The following is a 16,529-nucleotide window of genomic DNA, read 5'->3' as shown; positions in this document are numbered from 1 at the left end:
GTAACAGAGGAGTAGGCACTGAGAGCTCTTCAACAAATGCATCCGTTTTGTAGAGGAAAGCCTACAGTGATGTTTACATAAAATACCTTGTTTTTTTAAATGATGAGCTTGCACAGTTTTGGAGGCCCATGCAGACTTTATTCCATGTGCAGTAATAAGTAAAACACCAGGTACAAACATTCCCCAGAATTACATGCTGATGTCGATGTCAGTGCTGTGGCACAGAGGTCGTGCTTTCCTGTGCTCTTTATAAAGCTCCGCTGGACATGGGAACCCACTGCAGGTCTCCCTCCAACGCGGGAACTGAGGCCCGTCTCCAGCTTGGAGTGTGAAGGCGTCAGGCTTGCGATGCAGGACCAGCAGCAGTTTGCAGACTTTCGGGTCTTTTGTGACAAGGTTAGGAAATTCTGTGGCTTTAAACATGGCCTTATCCGAATCATCCCATCCCGGTATTCCAAAGTCCTGTTAAGTGACTTTGTTTTTTCAGAATCGTGTAAAAACCTAATTTCTTGTGCCCATCAGCTTCAACCATGCTGAAGCATTTCAGCCATGCTTGGTCTTTGTTTCGAGTTAGTACTCCTTACCTCCTGGTTCTTCTATTTTTCGGCCTGTCTCTGTTTAAATAAGTGTCCTACAAGTAAACAGATGAGCTCGGGGAGGCTCCTTATGTAAGGAGCCCCACAGCACATCTCGGGTATGGACGTGTGCTGCCACTCCCTCACCGTGGTTAACATTCAAATTTGAAAGATGTTTCATCTCTCAGCGAAGCAGGCCCAGACTCTAAAATCCGCATGGCATTTGGGGCCCTTGTGATCGGGTGGGTTGCGCCCTAGTCAGGTTGCTCAACTTACAAAGTAGGATGCTCCCTGCAAGCCCGCAGGGTTTACAAAGTCAGCTGAACTGTACAGCGACTGGTAAGAGATCAATCAAAAAGAAACCCTTAAGTATGACTTCATGTCCCCGAACTGGCTCCGTGGCCTACGGCTGGTGCACAGACTGAGGAGTGCGCGTATGGAATCTGAAAACCCCGTGGGCCGTGTGCACAGACCCCTCTAAGGGCTGCCCTCCTCAGGCCTAGCCCGACAGTTTTTCTCTTCTAGGCTAAGAGGTCTTTGTTAATCCTTTACAAAGCACCAGGGACCTGGTCTTCACTTTGTTTGCTATGTAGACAGTTGGATGTGGCCTGTGGTCTGGGGCTACTTTGTCTCCAAAGGCCGCCATCACCGCTGTCCTCTCGTTGCTAGTTTTTGAGCTCTCCGGAGGTACAGAGCTTTGGGCTAAGCCAAAGCATCGTTTACAACGTGCGATTTTTACAGACATTTCCCCACAAGAGAATTTTTCAGAAACAATTTCCTGAAAGAGCCCTTCTCCTTCTCCCAACTGGGAGCGTCTCAGGGTCACCAAGCCTGGTGCATTTGGTAGATCAGGTGTCCGACTGATCTCCTGTGTGAGCTACTCCTTTAAATCTTGCTGCCGGATTTGGGCATGTTTAGAATTCTGCAGTACACAGAAAACATCAGCCCGCATTTAATAGCAGAGCCGGCACAAAAGCAGACGGGCCGTCCTCTTCTGTAAGTTGGATGAATTCCCAGCTCTCCTTTCAGATGTTCTGACCACACCCTGTATAAAAGGTTTACTTGAGGTGGAAGCCACCATATTCCTAGGGTAAGATTTTGTAATCCTCCTAAATCACCAAGTGGACCAGGTCACTGGGAAGCAGGCCTCAACCACTATCTCTAGGGACTGAAGACTCCGTGGATTCTTACACCCTAGTCACGTCAACTATTCTGACAGTCTCAAATGCCTTTATTTTTGCCTATGACAGCCTCTCATGACAATTAACAAGCCACTAGCTTCACCAACAAAAACCCATTTTGGGGAGGCACTTGGCTGGTTCAATCAGTAGAGCATGTGACCCCTGATCTTGGGGGTTATGAGTTCGAGCCCCAAGTTGGGCATAGGGATTACTTAAAAATAAAATCTTCAAAAAAAATAATAAACCATTTTGGGATATGCAGTATGCTAATTAAAGTCTGTTGAATTGCAAAAGAGCATGTTGGAGCTGCCACTGGAGTATGGCCCAGTTGGACGGCAGCCACCTTGTTAGCTGACTTTTAGAATTAAAGCTACCTTGGAAAATATCACACTGAGTATACAGTAGTATTTTAGAATAAATTACAGACATTAAAACAGGCTCCCAGACTACACTGAACCCTTATATGGATTATCTTTTATAACATCATCACTTGGCCACCCGGCTTTTCTGTGTTTTAGCATTTGAATACATTCTTGGGTACATATATGAATAAACTTTGTGCTATACACTTCACTTTCCATTTCATTCATGTGGATAACAAAGCTGGACTTCAATGGCTAAATTGTATCAGCTTAATGTAACGTATAAGCAGTGCCCAACAGCAGACTCAGACGTCTGTGGTACCAGGGTCTTAGCTGTTCCACAAGGAATGTGTGTAGTTTTAAACAGCCCGTGAGTATCATTTCTCCTCTTGTCTCTCCCTGCTTCCTCTCCTGTTTCCTTCTGTCTTCTGTCTGTGTATGTGTGTTTCGTTAATGCCTCCAGTGACACCTGACGTTTTAGCTACGTTTGCCTACAGAATTTTCAGGACCCACTGGGTTACCCTAAGACCCATTGCTGATGTCATTTGGGATGACCAGGAAGATCATGCCGAGCCTGAGAGGTGGAGGTGTGGCCTTGGTCCTCAGTCCAGAAAGGACTTTGAATTAGTACTTAAAATTTCACAGGACAAGTGAGACTAGAAAGAGGGAACTGGGAAGAACCCTCAGAATGTCTTCATCTGCCTGGATAGAGTCCCACCCAGGACCAGAGAGGGTACAAGGCTTTGCTCCTTACAATCTTTTTTTCCTCTTCAGGGTCCCTGTTGGCTTCTTGGTTGTTGTTGGCTTTCCATTGTTGAACACCCAGCTGCTTCCAGGTAATAAAAGCGTTAGAAGTGATAGTGGAGGGGTGTCTGGGTGGCTCAGGCAGTTGAGCCTCTGACTCTTGGTCTCAGCTCAGGTCTGGATCTCAAGGTCATGGGATGGAGACCCACGTCAGGCTCCCCGCTCAGGGAGAGTCTGCTTCTCTCTCCCTTTCCCTCTGCTCCTCTCCTGCACTCGTGCTCTCTTTCTCTCTCTCTCAAATAAATAAATCTTTAAAAAAAAAAAGTGATGGCAGAGGGGCACCTGGCTGGCTCAGTTGGTAGGATATGCGACTTTTGATCTCCAGGTTGTGAGTTTGAGCCCCACATTCGGTATAGAGATTAGTTAAAAATAAAATCTTTAGGGGCGCCTGGATGGCTCAGTCAGTTGAGCAACCAACTTTGGTTTTGGCTCAGGTCATGATCTCAGGGTCATGGGATCGAGCCCTGCGTCAGGCTCCGGGCTTAGACCGGAGTCTGCTTGAGATTCTATCCCCTCCTTCTCCCTCCCCCCTTCTCCACCCCCTGCTCACTCTCTCTCTCTCTCTCTCTCTTTCTCTCGCGTGCTCTCTCTCTAATAAATAAAATCTTTAGGAAACAGAATAAAATATTTTTAAAAAGTGGTGGAAATTACAAAATTTTGGCATCTAGCCTGAACAAGAGCTTTTACTTTAACCTGGGGCTCTGGGGGTTGAGACTATGAAGTAGGGTGTCTGGGAAGGAAGGTGGAGTATATGTTTTAATAACACTTTTAGCACATTTCAATGGGTCTTTTATTTATTTTTTAAAGATTTATTTACTTGAGAGACAGCAGGAGAAGGGGCAGAGGGAGAGGGAGACAAGCAGACTCCCCGCTGAGCAGGGAGCCCGACGCGGGGCTCAATCCCAGGACCCTGGGACGATGACCTGAGCCAAAATCAAGAGTCGGACGCTCAATTGACTGAGCCACTCAGGCACCCCAATGAGTCTTTTAATTCTGTGTAGTGTTTTTGTACAAGTGTTCACCATTCTGTGGTTATAGAGCGCCAAACATGTCTACCTGCTTAAACAAAAACCCACCGTGTAGACTTTCACAAGCACTATCACAGGTGCTTGTCCACTGGTACCGGTGTCAGGCATTCTTTTCACACTGCTCTGTTTCAAATCGCCTTCAGCCAATGGTTGCCTAAGGTTTTTGTTTTGCTTTGTTTTGTTTTGTTTTAAAGATTTTATTTATTTATTTGAGAGAGAGAGAGAGAGAGAAACAGCACGAGAGGGGAGAAGGTCAGAGGGAGAAGCAGACTCCCCACTGAGCCGGGAGCCCAACGTGGGACTCGATCCCAGGACTCCAGGATCGTGACCCGAGCCGAAGGCAGTCGCTTAACCAACTGAGCCACCCACGCGCCCTGCCTAAGGTTTTTCTTTAAGTTTTTGTTTATTTAAGTGATCTCTACACCCAACATGGGGCTCGAACTCCCGACACCGAGATCAAGCGTCAGATGCTCTACCAACTGAGCCGGCCAGGTGCTCCTAAGATTTCTTAAAGGATGCAACAAATCCTGATTTTCACATCTTATTTTGTTGCTATAATGTAGACATTGTATACATTGTTATGAGGCATTTCAGGTAGAATTTACGGCAGTATTTGACAAAGTATTTGGAAACACTCAGCTTTTAGATGTTTTAAATTCTGTAACCAGCCATAACAAATGGCAATCAGGAGAAAGAATGGAATAAGATTGGTGGAAGGAAGAAGTGGTTGGAAAGTTTATAATGAATGATGAGAATTGATATGAATTTTCAGTATTAGAAATTAGGGTTTAAGGGGCGGTCTGACCAGCTTAGTTGGTAGAGCACACGACTCTTGACCTTGGGGTTGTAGGTTCCAGTCCCACACTGGGTAAAGAGATTACTTAAAAATAAAATCTTAAAAAAAAAAAAAGAAATTAGGGTTTAGCTCATCATTTTGAGGTTCCCTCTCCCACCTCAAAAGTACCCAAATCATGCCTGAGCTAGGAGGCAAGTCCTGGGCAATAATTGGTCAGTCCATTCTGGACAAGAGTCTGGAATTTGCAGAATGCCCTGGATTGCTGATGTTGCTCACCCCAAGGGAGAAGAGGAACAAAGATGGTGTGCCTTGATCAAAGGTTACAATTTAAAACTCATGGTGAGGCACTTTTTTCCCCGCCATCTTGGAGCCTGTGGAGGCCTGCTGGCAACAGGACTCCTATAACGCCAAATAATGTCTGGAAGGCTGTGGTCCAAGGCCATTTTTGCTGGCTATAAGCAGGGTCTCCGGAACCAGAGGGAGCACACAGCTCTTCTTAAAATCGAAGGTGTTGATGCTCGAGATGAAACGGAATTCTATCTAGGCAAGAGATGTGCTTATGTGTACAAAGCAAAGAACAACATAGTGACTCCTGGTGCCAAACCAAACAAAACCAGAGTAATCTGGGGAAACGTAACTCATGCTCATGGAAACAGTGGCATGGTTCGCGCCAAATTCCGAAGCAATCTTCCTGCTAAAGCCATTGGCCACAGAATCCATGTGATGCTGTACCCCTCAAGGATTTAAATTTAATGAAAAGTAAATAAAGGTGTAGATTTGTTCTCTTGTATTTTTGTTAAAAAAATTAAAAAAAATAAAATTCATGGTGAGGCTCAAGAGATACACAATTTTGTGTCAAGGACAATGGATGAGGCTTGAAATCAAGCTGAGTTAAAGGTGAAGTTTGGGAAAAACCTAGAGAATGGGGGGCACTGGCTGGGGCTTAGTCAGTAGAGCGTGTGGCTATTGATCTCCGGGTTGTGGGTTCGAGCCTCATGTTGGGTGTAGAGATTACTTAAAAATCAAATCTTTGAAAAAAAAAAAGAACACCTGGAGAACAGTCCTCTGGAATTAAAGCTTAGAGTTGGAAAGGTCCAGTTTCCCTCTGAATGCAGGAGTTCCCATGGAAACACTCCTAACACGTGAACATCCGCCTCCCAACAGGGAGAAGATAAAATGCAGGGGTTGCAAGCACAGACGGGTTTCAATTCTAGATCTCCCACTTACTAGCCATGTGTTCTTGGTCAAGTTAAACTTCATTAAAAATTGTGCCTATTTGGAACCCTCCTACACTGTTGGTGGGAATGCAAGCTGGTGTAGCCACTCTGGAAAACAGTACGGAGGTTCCTCAAAAAGTTGAAAATAGAGATACCATACAACCCAGCAATTGCACTACTGGGTATTTACCCCAAAGATACAAATGTAGGGATCTGAAGGGGTATGTGCACCCCAATGTTTATAGCAGCAATGTCCACAATAGCCAAACTATGGAAAGAGCCAAGATGTCCATCAACAGATGAATGGATAAAGAAGAGATGGTATATATATACAATGGAATATTGTGCAGCCATCAAAAAAAAAAATGAAATCTTGCCATTTGCCCCGACGTGGATGGAACTAGAGTGTATTATGCTAAGCGAAATAAGTCAATCAGAGAAAGACAAGTATCATATGACCTCACTGATATGAGGAATTCTTAATCTCAGGAAACAAACTGAGGGTTGCTGGAGTGGTGGGGGGTGGGAGGGATGGGGTGGCTGGGTGATAGACATTGGGGAGGGTATGTGCTATGGTGAGCGCTGTGAATTGTGCAAGACTGATGAATCACAGACCTGTACCTCTGAAACAAATAATACATTATATGTTTAAAAAAGAGAGAGAGAGAGAGAGAAGATAGTAGGAAGGGAAAAAGGAAGGGGGGAATCGGAGGGGGAGACAAACCATGAGAGACTGTGGACTCTGAGAAACAAACTGAGGGTTCTAGAGGGGAGGGGGTGGGGGGATGGGTTAGCCTGGTGATGGGTATTAAAGAGGGCACGTTCTGCGTGGAGCACTGGGTGTTATACACAAACAATGAATCATGGAACACTACATCAAAAACTAATGATGTGATGTATGGTGATTAACATAACATAATAAAATGAAAAAAAGTGTGCCTATTTCCTCACTATTAAATGAAACTAATAATAGTATTAAATAATGTCTTGAGGGATGCCTGGGTGGCTTAGTCGGTTGAGCATCCGACTTGATTTTGGCTCAGGTCACGATCTCAGGGTCCTGGGATCGAGTTCCCCATCAGACTCTGCACTCAGGGGTGAGTCTGCTTAGGGATTCTCTCTCTCCCTCTGCCTGCCCCCACTTTCTTTCTTTCTTTTTTTTTTTAAGATTTTATTTATTTATTTGACAGAGAGAGATAGCAAGAGACAGAACACAAGCAGGGAGAGTGGGAGAGGGAGAAGCTGGCTTCCCGCTGAGCAGGGAGCCTAATGCGGGGCTCGATCACAGGACCCCGGGATCATGACCTGAGCCGAAGGCAGATGCTTAACGACTGAGCCACCCAGGCGCCCCACCCCACTTTCTTTCTAAAATAAATAAATAAAATCTTAAAAAAAATAGTGTGTTGATATAGTGCTGGGTACAAAGTAAACATTCAGTAAATGGTAGGTGGTGGGTCAGAGAACAGGCACAAGATTCTCATGGGACCAAATTTCAGAAGACAGAACGCATGCATCTGGGTAAAGGCAATACATTGATTCAATTAGCCTGCCCTACTTCAAACCCTTGTAAGAGATTCTGGCAAAAATTTCCATGAGAATCAGTGACCTAGTAAAAATCACAGAAACCCGTGTTCTTTCCCGGTACAGTTTGAGATCGGGAGGGAGGGAGGTATCATCCTAGGTCTGGCGACCACAGGTGTCACAGAAGAAACACGGATAAAGACCTTCCTGAGGACCCTGCCACCTTTCCATTTACCCAGTTGGTTGAGCCCAGTAAGTGCCGTGCACTGTTCTCGGCGCGCAGGGCTCTGCTGCGAACAAAGCAAAGACGTCCTTGTAGAGAACACAGCTTTCTGTCCTTGCAGTTGCATAGGCCAGAATCTACTGGCTTCATTTTCTACTTTTCTTTTCCCTTGAACTTAACATCCATTTAATCAACAAATCCAGTTGGCTCTCCACAACTTGTCCAGGAACCGGCCCCTTCCCACCACCTCCAGGACCGCCCGTGGCCCAGGCGACCGTCATCTGCCACCAGGGTCATCACCACCGTCTCCCAGCCCACATCCCAGTCTCTCCCCACTCCCTCTCAACACAGCAGCTAGACGACCTCACCAGAACCTGTGAAAATCGTCAGGAGCCTCATCCCCTGCGATGGCCCCCACGTGTCTCCAAGGGAAGCCAGAGTTCCCACCCTGGCCTAAGGCCCAGCAGGATGTGCTTGCTGCCACTCTGCTGCGCTCGGCCCCTGCTGCTCTTTGTCCCCTCCCCACTGGCCTCGCTGGCGGCCCTGTTGCTCCTCGGGCACGCCACAGCTTTGGGACTCTGGCCTTCGCAGCTGCCTTTTCTTGGAAGGGCTACGTTCCCTCGCCTCCTTCCCTTTGTTGGGGAGGTCTTCCTGACCATCCAAGTAAAAACAGCCATCCCATGCCTGCCCAGAATTCCCCAGCCCCTTTCCCGTTTGACTGTTTCCCGATAATTCTATCAGTGTCACCTCCCCAGCATACACACACATGCATACATGCACACAGACACGTAACATACATACAATCATACAGCCATACACACATATGCGCGTGTGCGTGCACACACACATGCACGCACACATACAGATGGATAGATGCACACAGTAACACACGTAGACACACCTGCACACACACACAGTAACACACATGTAGATATACATACACATAAACATACAATCATACACACATATGCGTGCACGCACACACGCACACGCACACACAGGGATGCCAGCTCTCTGTTTTTCACCACTGTATCTACAACAATGTTTAGTACATAGTAGGTACTCCACAGCTATCTAAGGGATGAAAGAATGAATATTATGAACGAGGCTCTGTTAAGAGTAGTTTTATGATTTTAAAAGTACATTATAGGGGCGCCTGGGTGGCTCAGTCGTTAAGCGTCTGCCTTCGGCTCAGGTCATGATCCCAGGGTCCTGGGATCAAGTCCCGCATCGGGCTCCCTGCTCCTTGGGAGCCTGCTTCTCCCTCTGCTTCTCTCCCTCTCTCTCTCCCTCTGTCCCTCATGAATAAATAAATAAAATATTTAAAAAAAAAGAATTTTAAAAGTACATTATAAAATACTCAGCCACTGTGGAAAAAAAGTCTGGCTCTTCCTCAAAACATTAAGCATGGAGTCACCATACAACCCAGCAATTCCGCTCCTAGGTATGCTCCCAAGACACTTAAAGACATTTGTTCATACAAAAATTCCTACATGAATGTTCACAGCAGCATTACTCATAATAGCCAAAGAGTGGAAACGACCCAAATGCCCTTCAAGTGATGGAGGGACAAACCAAACACGATGTAGCCACACAATGGAATACCACGTGGCCATGGAGAGGAGTGGAGCACTGATCCATGCTACAACTTAGAAGGGCCTTGGAAACAGTATGCCGAGGGAAATAAGCCAGACACGAGAGGACACCTATTATATGATGCCATTTATTTTTATTTTTTGTTTTTTTAAAAGATTTATTTATTTTAGAGAGCATGAGAGAGCGACTGTACCCATGGTAGGGTGGGAGGGCCAGAGGGAGAGGGAGAGAGAATCCTAAGCAGACTCCCCAGTGAGCTTGGAGCCCGAGGTGGGGCTCCATCCCATGACCCTGAGGTCATGACCTGAGCCGAAATGGAGAGTCAGACACTTAACCGACTGAGCTACCCAGGCACCCTATCTATGATTCCATTTAAATAAATGACCAGAATAGACAAATCCAGAGAGACTGAAAGTGAATTCATGGTCCCCAGCAACTGGGGAAGCAGAGTGCAGAGTGACTGACTGCTAATGGGAAAGGGTTTCTTATTTGGAGTGATGAGAATGTTCTAGAATAGGTAGCAGTGATGGTTGCACAATCCTGTGAATATACTAAAAACCACAGAATTGTACACACTTTAAAATGGTGAATTCTATGTGAACTTTTTTTTAAAGATTTTATTTATTTATTTGAGAGAGAGAGAATGAGAGATAGAAAGCATGAGAGGGTAGAGGTCAGAGGGAGAAGCAGACTCCCTGCTGAGCAGGGAGCCCAATGTGGGACTCGATCCCGAGACTCCAGGATCATGACCTGAGCCGAAGGCAGTCGCCTAACCAACTGAGCCACCCAGGCGCCCCTTTGTGAACTTTTTTTAAGGCTTATTTATTTAAGTAATCTCTACACCCAACATGGGGCTCAAACTCATTCTGACGGAGCAAGCCAGGCACCCTTATGTGAGCTTTCTCTCAAAAAAAAAACCATGGTTAACAATTCCTTTTTTTTTTTTAACATTTATTTTTTAGCAATCTCTACACGCAACATGGGGCTCAAACTCATGACCCCAAGATCAAGAGTCGCACGCTTCCCCAGCCAGGTGCCCCAAGAGGTGAGATAGGCTTAATCTCTCCATCTTCCAGTGGATGGAAGTAAGTCTCAGGGAAAGCTCAGCCCCGGTGGCAGCAACCTTGCACGTGTTCCCTGGGCAGTCGGACCCAGCTTGGAGGCCAGCCCTGCAATTCCTTCTAGAGCAGCAGGGCTGATTCTCACCCACCCCCTATCTTTCAGGAGCCTGCTCGGAGGCCTTCTCGTCTCTCTACCCAGTCTCCCAAGCGCAGCACTGGCGCCTTCTCCCTGCTTCCGAAGAGGTCTGCAGGCCTCTGGCTCGCCCGTGGAGCTGCTAGGCTAGAGGCCACAGCGGGCTTCTCCGCACAGCACAGTGGCTCACTGCCCGGGCCACCTGCACTCCGGGTCGTCCCCGGGGGCTCTGGACCCAAGAAGCTGACGCCATGCCGACTTTGCTTGGGCCGCGGGGGCAGGTCACATGGTGCCTGAAGCCGTGACCGCTCGGTGTGTGGAGCAGCCCGGTCCGTGGAAGCGTGGCCGGCCGGCCCAGCCGCTGCAGGACGCTCCTCACAGTCCCGTCGGCCACCACACGGCTGCCCCGGGGCAAAGGCTTAACACCAAGAGGTGGAGAGAAAATAGATTTTCTCGGGTCTCGTCCCTGCCAAAGCCAAGCCCCTGACCCAGGTGGTCTGACTCAAATCGGACGGAATAAAATCCACCTGGCATGATATGTGATATGACAGTAAATTAAAATGAGGACATTTCTAGAAAACACAAGATGATTTGTTCTTCGAATGTTCTTCTCTAACCCCGTCACAATTTCTGCCTTATCTTTCCAACGACAAATTCAGAGGAGCCAAGAATTCGGAAAAGTCTCTCTGGGAGCATTTAGAAAGTCATCCTTGGGAAATTTTTTGGGTAGACACTGAAAGCCATTTAGTAACTCTTACAAACTGGTCCAGCAATACACATACATTTCTTTCACAAGATTGGGAATTAAACTGGCAGCCTTTATGCTGTATTTGAACATTGTCTCCAAAATTGGAGCATTCCACAGGCTGGAGGTCCTCACCCATCAAGAATATTTAAGTCGTGGCACCTCACCTAGGCCTTCTTCAATTACCAGTCTGATTTTCCAGCTGCCTCTTCTGTCCTTCAGATGGACAAGCTTGGCTAATTGCTGGGAAGGAAAGGCCGCAGCTCCTGAAACATTCCTGCTTGTGTTTGTGGTTGAAGGGATCACTCCAGCAAGGATGGGGGCAGGGCTCCCTTTCCTGGTATGCAGGGCTGGCTATCAGTCTTCATGAATGGGCCCCATTTGACAAGGAGACAGGGAGGCACTGCTCTAGTGACCCAGGGCCAAGCATGGAAAGAGCCAGATCTGGGACGGAATCCCAGCTCAGGCCCAGGCTGGCTATGTGGGCTTGGAGCAGTTCCTCATCCCCAAGCCTGACTCTCCTGCTCTGTAAGACAGAGGGGACTAACAGCTTCGCCCAGGCTGGCCGTTTAAGGGCAGAAATCCTGTCCGGGAAGGCACCTGGCAGTCTCACCCCTGGGAGGCTCCAACAACTGGCGCAGGAAGGAGAGGTTTGAGGAACACCCACACTTCCATGCCCCCAGCCATGGGGATGAAGGTCCTTCCAGCTTTAAGAGCAGTAGAGCGTTGTCTAGTGAGGGACTTCTCGTCCCGAGTCTCAAAAGCAGGGGTCTGAGCCAGGCCTCCCATTATCTCAGCAACTTCTATGCCTTTTACTCAACAGTGGTCTGAGTAAGCCAGCAAGAACCAAACTAGTCTAGCGGAACGTTTCTCAAGGAACCTTGAAAAGAGGGTGGCCTCACATTGAAAGCTGCGTCCCGACATCGGGAGCTGACTTCGCAGTTCACCCACTACCCCACGGGTGAGGGTGACTGTTGCCACCCCTGATCGATCGATCGATTATTCTTAAATTTTTGTTAGTAATCTCTCTACCCAACATGGGCCTTGAACTCAAGACCCCAAGATCAAGAGTCACATTCCCTACCAACCCAGCCAGCCAGGCGCCCCCAGCTGCCCCTGATTTAGAGAGAAAAAACCCAAGCATTACAGCACCAGAGCTGATGTTTACTGGGCCCTGATTGATCCAGGAATTTAGTTGTTTTATTTTATTTCATCATTTCATTTACTTTGCTATCATCACCCCATTTTAGAAAGGAGTGACCTGAGGCCCAGGAGTGTGAGTGACCAGTTCGAGTTAATACGGTGCTTTCTGAGGCCAGCGGGGGTGTGCTTCCCAGCAAGGTGAGGTTGGAGGGCAGACCGGTGTTGGGGGGGGGGGGGGGCAAACGAGGATGAAGTTCAGAATGTGGCCACATGGGGGCAGTGCATCAACACGAAACAGAAAGGCGGCCCCTTGCCCAGCCCTCAGCCCTTGAAGGCCTCCAAGGGGTCATCTTAACATTTATTTTACAGGTTTGGCAGGCAGAAGTGGGAGCCGGGTAAAAGTGTGGTGTCTGGGGCCCAGCTGACTGGAATCCAAGCTGTCTCCATCATTTACCCTTGCGGACCTGTTCTCCTCTGCAGTGGCTCACTCAGCAATGGCCGGAGAGGACTCCAAAGCAACAGGGGACAGGTGGCGGTGCTTAACTAATTGAAGCCAGGAGGCTGCAATGATCACAATGAGTGGCAAGACTGAAATGGCAGCCAGCAGGGTCAGAGCAGAGGAGAGTTACAGAGGTAGTTAATAGAACTTAGCGTAAAATAGTTGGTTAGCCAACAAGAGTACTCTTCAAATTGAAACATCAAAAAAAAAAAGGATGATGATGATGAAGATAAGAGCAGTTGCTCCAATAAAAAGTCACATCCCCGTGCCCCATTTCTACACAAAGACAATTTTCAAACCCAGAACTCACTGATTGAAGAAGAGGCTGGAACTCCAAGATTGAAGGACCCTGCAACATACGGCAATTGTACTTGGTAATGATTCCTTCTGGCCTTCTCCCAGAGGGACTTACGGTTATTTACTTGGGTAATTGGGCATTGGGAAAAGGAAAATACCTAAACATTTTGAGGACAATTGGCCACAGACTCCCAGCTGACTTTGATAACCTGAGACCCAAAGTGTAATCATGGTCCCTTGTTAGAATAGGAACATGTAGGGGTCACTTGGTTGGCTCAGTTGGTGGAGTGTGTGACTCTTGATCTCGAGGTTGTGAGTTCAAGCCCCACACTGGGTGTAGAGATTCCTTAAAAATAAAATCCTTTTTGGGGCACCTGAGTGGCTTAGTCGGTTGAGCATCCAACTCTTGATTTGGGCTCAGGTTGTGATAATGGGGTCATGGGATTGAGCCCCGCTCAAAGTGGAGTCTGCTTGTCCCTCTCCCTCTGCTTGCTCTCTCTCAAATAAATAAAAACAAATAAATAAATAGAATCGTTAAAAGGGGCGCCTGGGTGGCTCAGTTGGTTAAGCGACTGCCTTCGGCTCAGGTCATGATCCTGGAGTCCCAGGATCGAGTCCCACATCGGGCTCCCTGCTCAGCGGGGAGTCTGCTTCTCCCTCTGACCCTCTCTGTCTCTCATTCTCTCTCTCAAATAAATAAATAAAATCTTTAAAAAATAAAAAAAAGAATCGTTAAAAGAAAAATAAAATCCTTTCTTTCTTTCTTTTTTTTTTCTTAAAAGAATAGGAGCAGGGGGCACCTGGGTGGCGCAGTCATTAAGCGTCTGCCTTCGGCTCAGGTCATGATCCCAGGGTCCTGGGATCGAGCCCCATGTCAGGCTCCCTGCTCAGCGGGGAGTCTGCTTCTCCCTCTCCCTCTGCCTGCTGCTCCCACTGCTGTGCGCTCTCTCTCTGTGTCAAATAAATAAATAAAATCTTTTTAAAAAGACAGAAGAATAGGAGCCGGGTAATAAATGGCAATAAGTGGAGTTCTGGCCAAAGTCCAGTTCAGAGTAGATGCGTTGAGGTTTGGGTTACCCAGCGGTCCTTTCCCCAGTCTCCCAATGTATATTAGTAACGGACATCCTTGAAAGTTGGCCTAATCGCTACAGTTCTTTTCGTGATAGCCATCTGCATGGGTATGTAACGGTATTTCAATGTGGTTTTAATTTACTTTTCCAAATTGGCTAATAATATTCAGCATCTTCATATGCTCATTAGATATTTGTATATCTTCTTTGGTGACATGCCTATTTTGCCCATATTGTAATTCAGTTGTTTGTTTATTGAGTTCAGTTCTTTATATATTCTGGATAAATCCCTTATCACATATATGATGTGCAAATAATTTTTCCCAGTGGCTTATCTTCTCATTCTCTTAATTGTGTCTTTCACAGAGCAAAGGTTTTTAATTTTGATGAAGTTCAATGTTTTTTCCTTTTACGGATCACTCCTTCAGTATCATGGATAAGAAATCTTTGCCTAACCCCAGGTCACAAAGATTGTCTCCAGCATTCTCTTCTAAAAGTTTTATAGTTTTACTTTATATATTTATATCTATAATCAAATTTATTTTACCACCAAATTCTATTACATCATCCAAGAACTATACAATTAATTTTTATTGAGTTTAAATTCACATAACATAAAATTAACCATTTTAGAGTATACAGTTCAATGGCTTTTAGTACATTCATAATATTACGAAACCACAACCTCTATCTAGTTCCAAAACATTTCACTTCTCAAAAAAACAAAACAAAAACCTGTACCTACTTTTCCTTCCTGCAACCCCTGGCAACCACCTACTTGATTTCTGTTTCTGTGGATTTACCTGTTCTGGACATTGCATGAAATGAAAACAAATAATACGTGTTCTTTTTTTTTTTTCTTTAAGATTTTATTTATTTACTTGAGAGAGTGAACAAGAGAGAGCACAAGCTGGGGGAGGGGCAGAGGGAAAGGGAGAAGCAGGCTCCCCGCTGAGCAGGGAGCCCCACATGGGACTCCCTTCAAGGACCCCAGGATCATGACCTGAGCTGAAGGCAGATGCTTAACCCACTGAGCCATCCAGGTACCCACCACGTGTTTTTTATTTAGCATGTTTTCAAGGTTTGCCCATGTTGTAGCACATATCAATATTTCATTCCTTTTGGGGTTCCTGGTTGACTCAGTCAGTGGAGCGTGGGACTCTTGATTTCAGAGTCAAGAGTTTGAGCCCCACACTGGGGGTAGTTTACTTAAAATTTTTTTTTTTAAATATTTCATTCCTTTTCCTGACTCAATAATATCCTATCATTTATATATGCTGCAATTTAGTTATCCATTCATCCACTGATAGGTATTTGGGTTGTTTCCATCTTTTGACTGTTACGAATAGTGTTGCTATGAGCACAGTATATATGTACAAATATTTGAGTAATTGTTTTCAATTCTATTGTGTAAATAGCTAGTAATAGAACTGCTGAGTCATGTGGTAATTCTGTTTAACTTTTCAAAGAACTGATAAACTTTTTCCACAGTGGTTGCACCATTTTACATTTGTACCAGCAAAGTATAAGAATTCCAATTTCTTCGCATTCTCGCCAACACTTATTACTTTCTGTTTTTGGAATTATCTTCATCCTCTTGGGGGTGTAGTGGTATCTCATTATGCTTTCGATTTGCATTTTCCTACTGACTAATGATGATGAACATCTTTTTATGTCATTATTGGCAATTTGTTTGTCTTCTTGTCTTCTTTAGAGAAATAGCTATTCATGTCCTTTGATGCACAAATGTTTTTAATGTCTCTATAATCAATATTGTCTTAATTTTTAAAAATAAGGCATGAAGGGGGCACCTGACTAGATCAGTCAATGGCGATGCGACTCTTGATCTCAGGCTTGTGAGTTCAAGCCCCAGTTTAGGTGTAGGGATTACTTAAAAAGTAGAATCTTTAAAATAAAATAAATAAGGCATGAAGTTTAAGTCAAAGTGGGGTTTTTTTTGTGCATATGGATATAGAATTGTTCCAATATTATTGGTTGAAAAGATTATCCTTCCTCCATTGCACCAATGTCAAAATTCAAACCTCCATATTTCATGGGTCTCTATATCTAAACATTCATCAAGAACACATTGTCTTGATTACTTTAGCTTTTTTTTTTAAAGATTTTATTTATTTATTTGACAGAGAGAGACACAGCGAGAGAGGGAACACAAGCGGGGGGGAGCGGGAGAGGGAGAAGCAGGCTTCCCATGGAGCAGGGAGCCGGATGCGGGGCTTGATCCCAGGAGCTGGGATCATGACCTGAGCCGAAGGCAGAC

The 16,529-nt window shown here is 45.8% G+C and overlaps 1 pseudogene; it reads left to right on the top strand.

Moving 5' to 3' along the window:
* The first annotated feature begins 5,036 nt into the window (after positions 1 to 5,036).
* On the top strand, positions 5,037 to 5,528 carry LOC114223508 (large ribosomal subunit protein eL33 pseudogene; annotated as a pseudogene).
* The last annotated feature ends 11,001 nt before the right edge of the window (positions 5,529 to 16,529 follow it).

This window comes from Eumetopias jubatus, unplaced genomic scaffold, assembly GCF_037043125.1.
Source record: "Eumetopias jubatus isolate StellerSeaLion01/CBP00866 unplaced genomic scaffold, mEumJub1_p1.0 scaffold_9, whole genome shotgun sequence".
Taxonomy (NCBI): Eukaryota; Metazoa; Chordata; class Mammalia; order Carnivora; family Otariidae; genus Eumetopias; species Eumetopias jubatus.
Note: the sequence above shows the minus strand (reverse complement) of the source record. Positions and strands in the feature narration are given on the sequence as shown.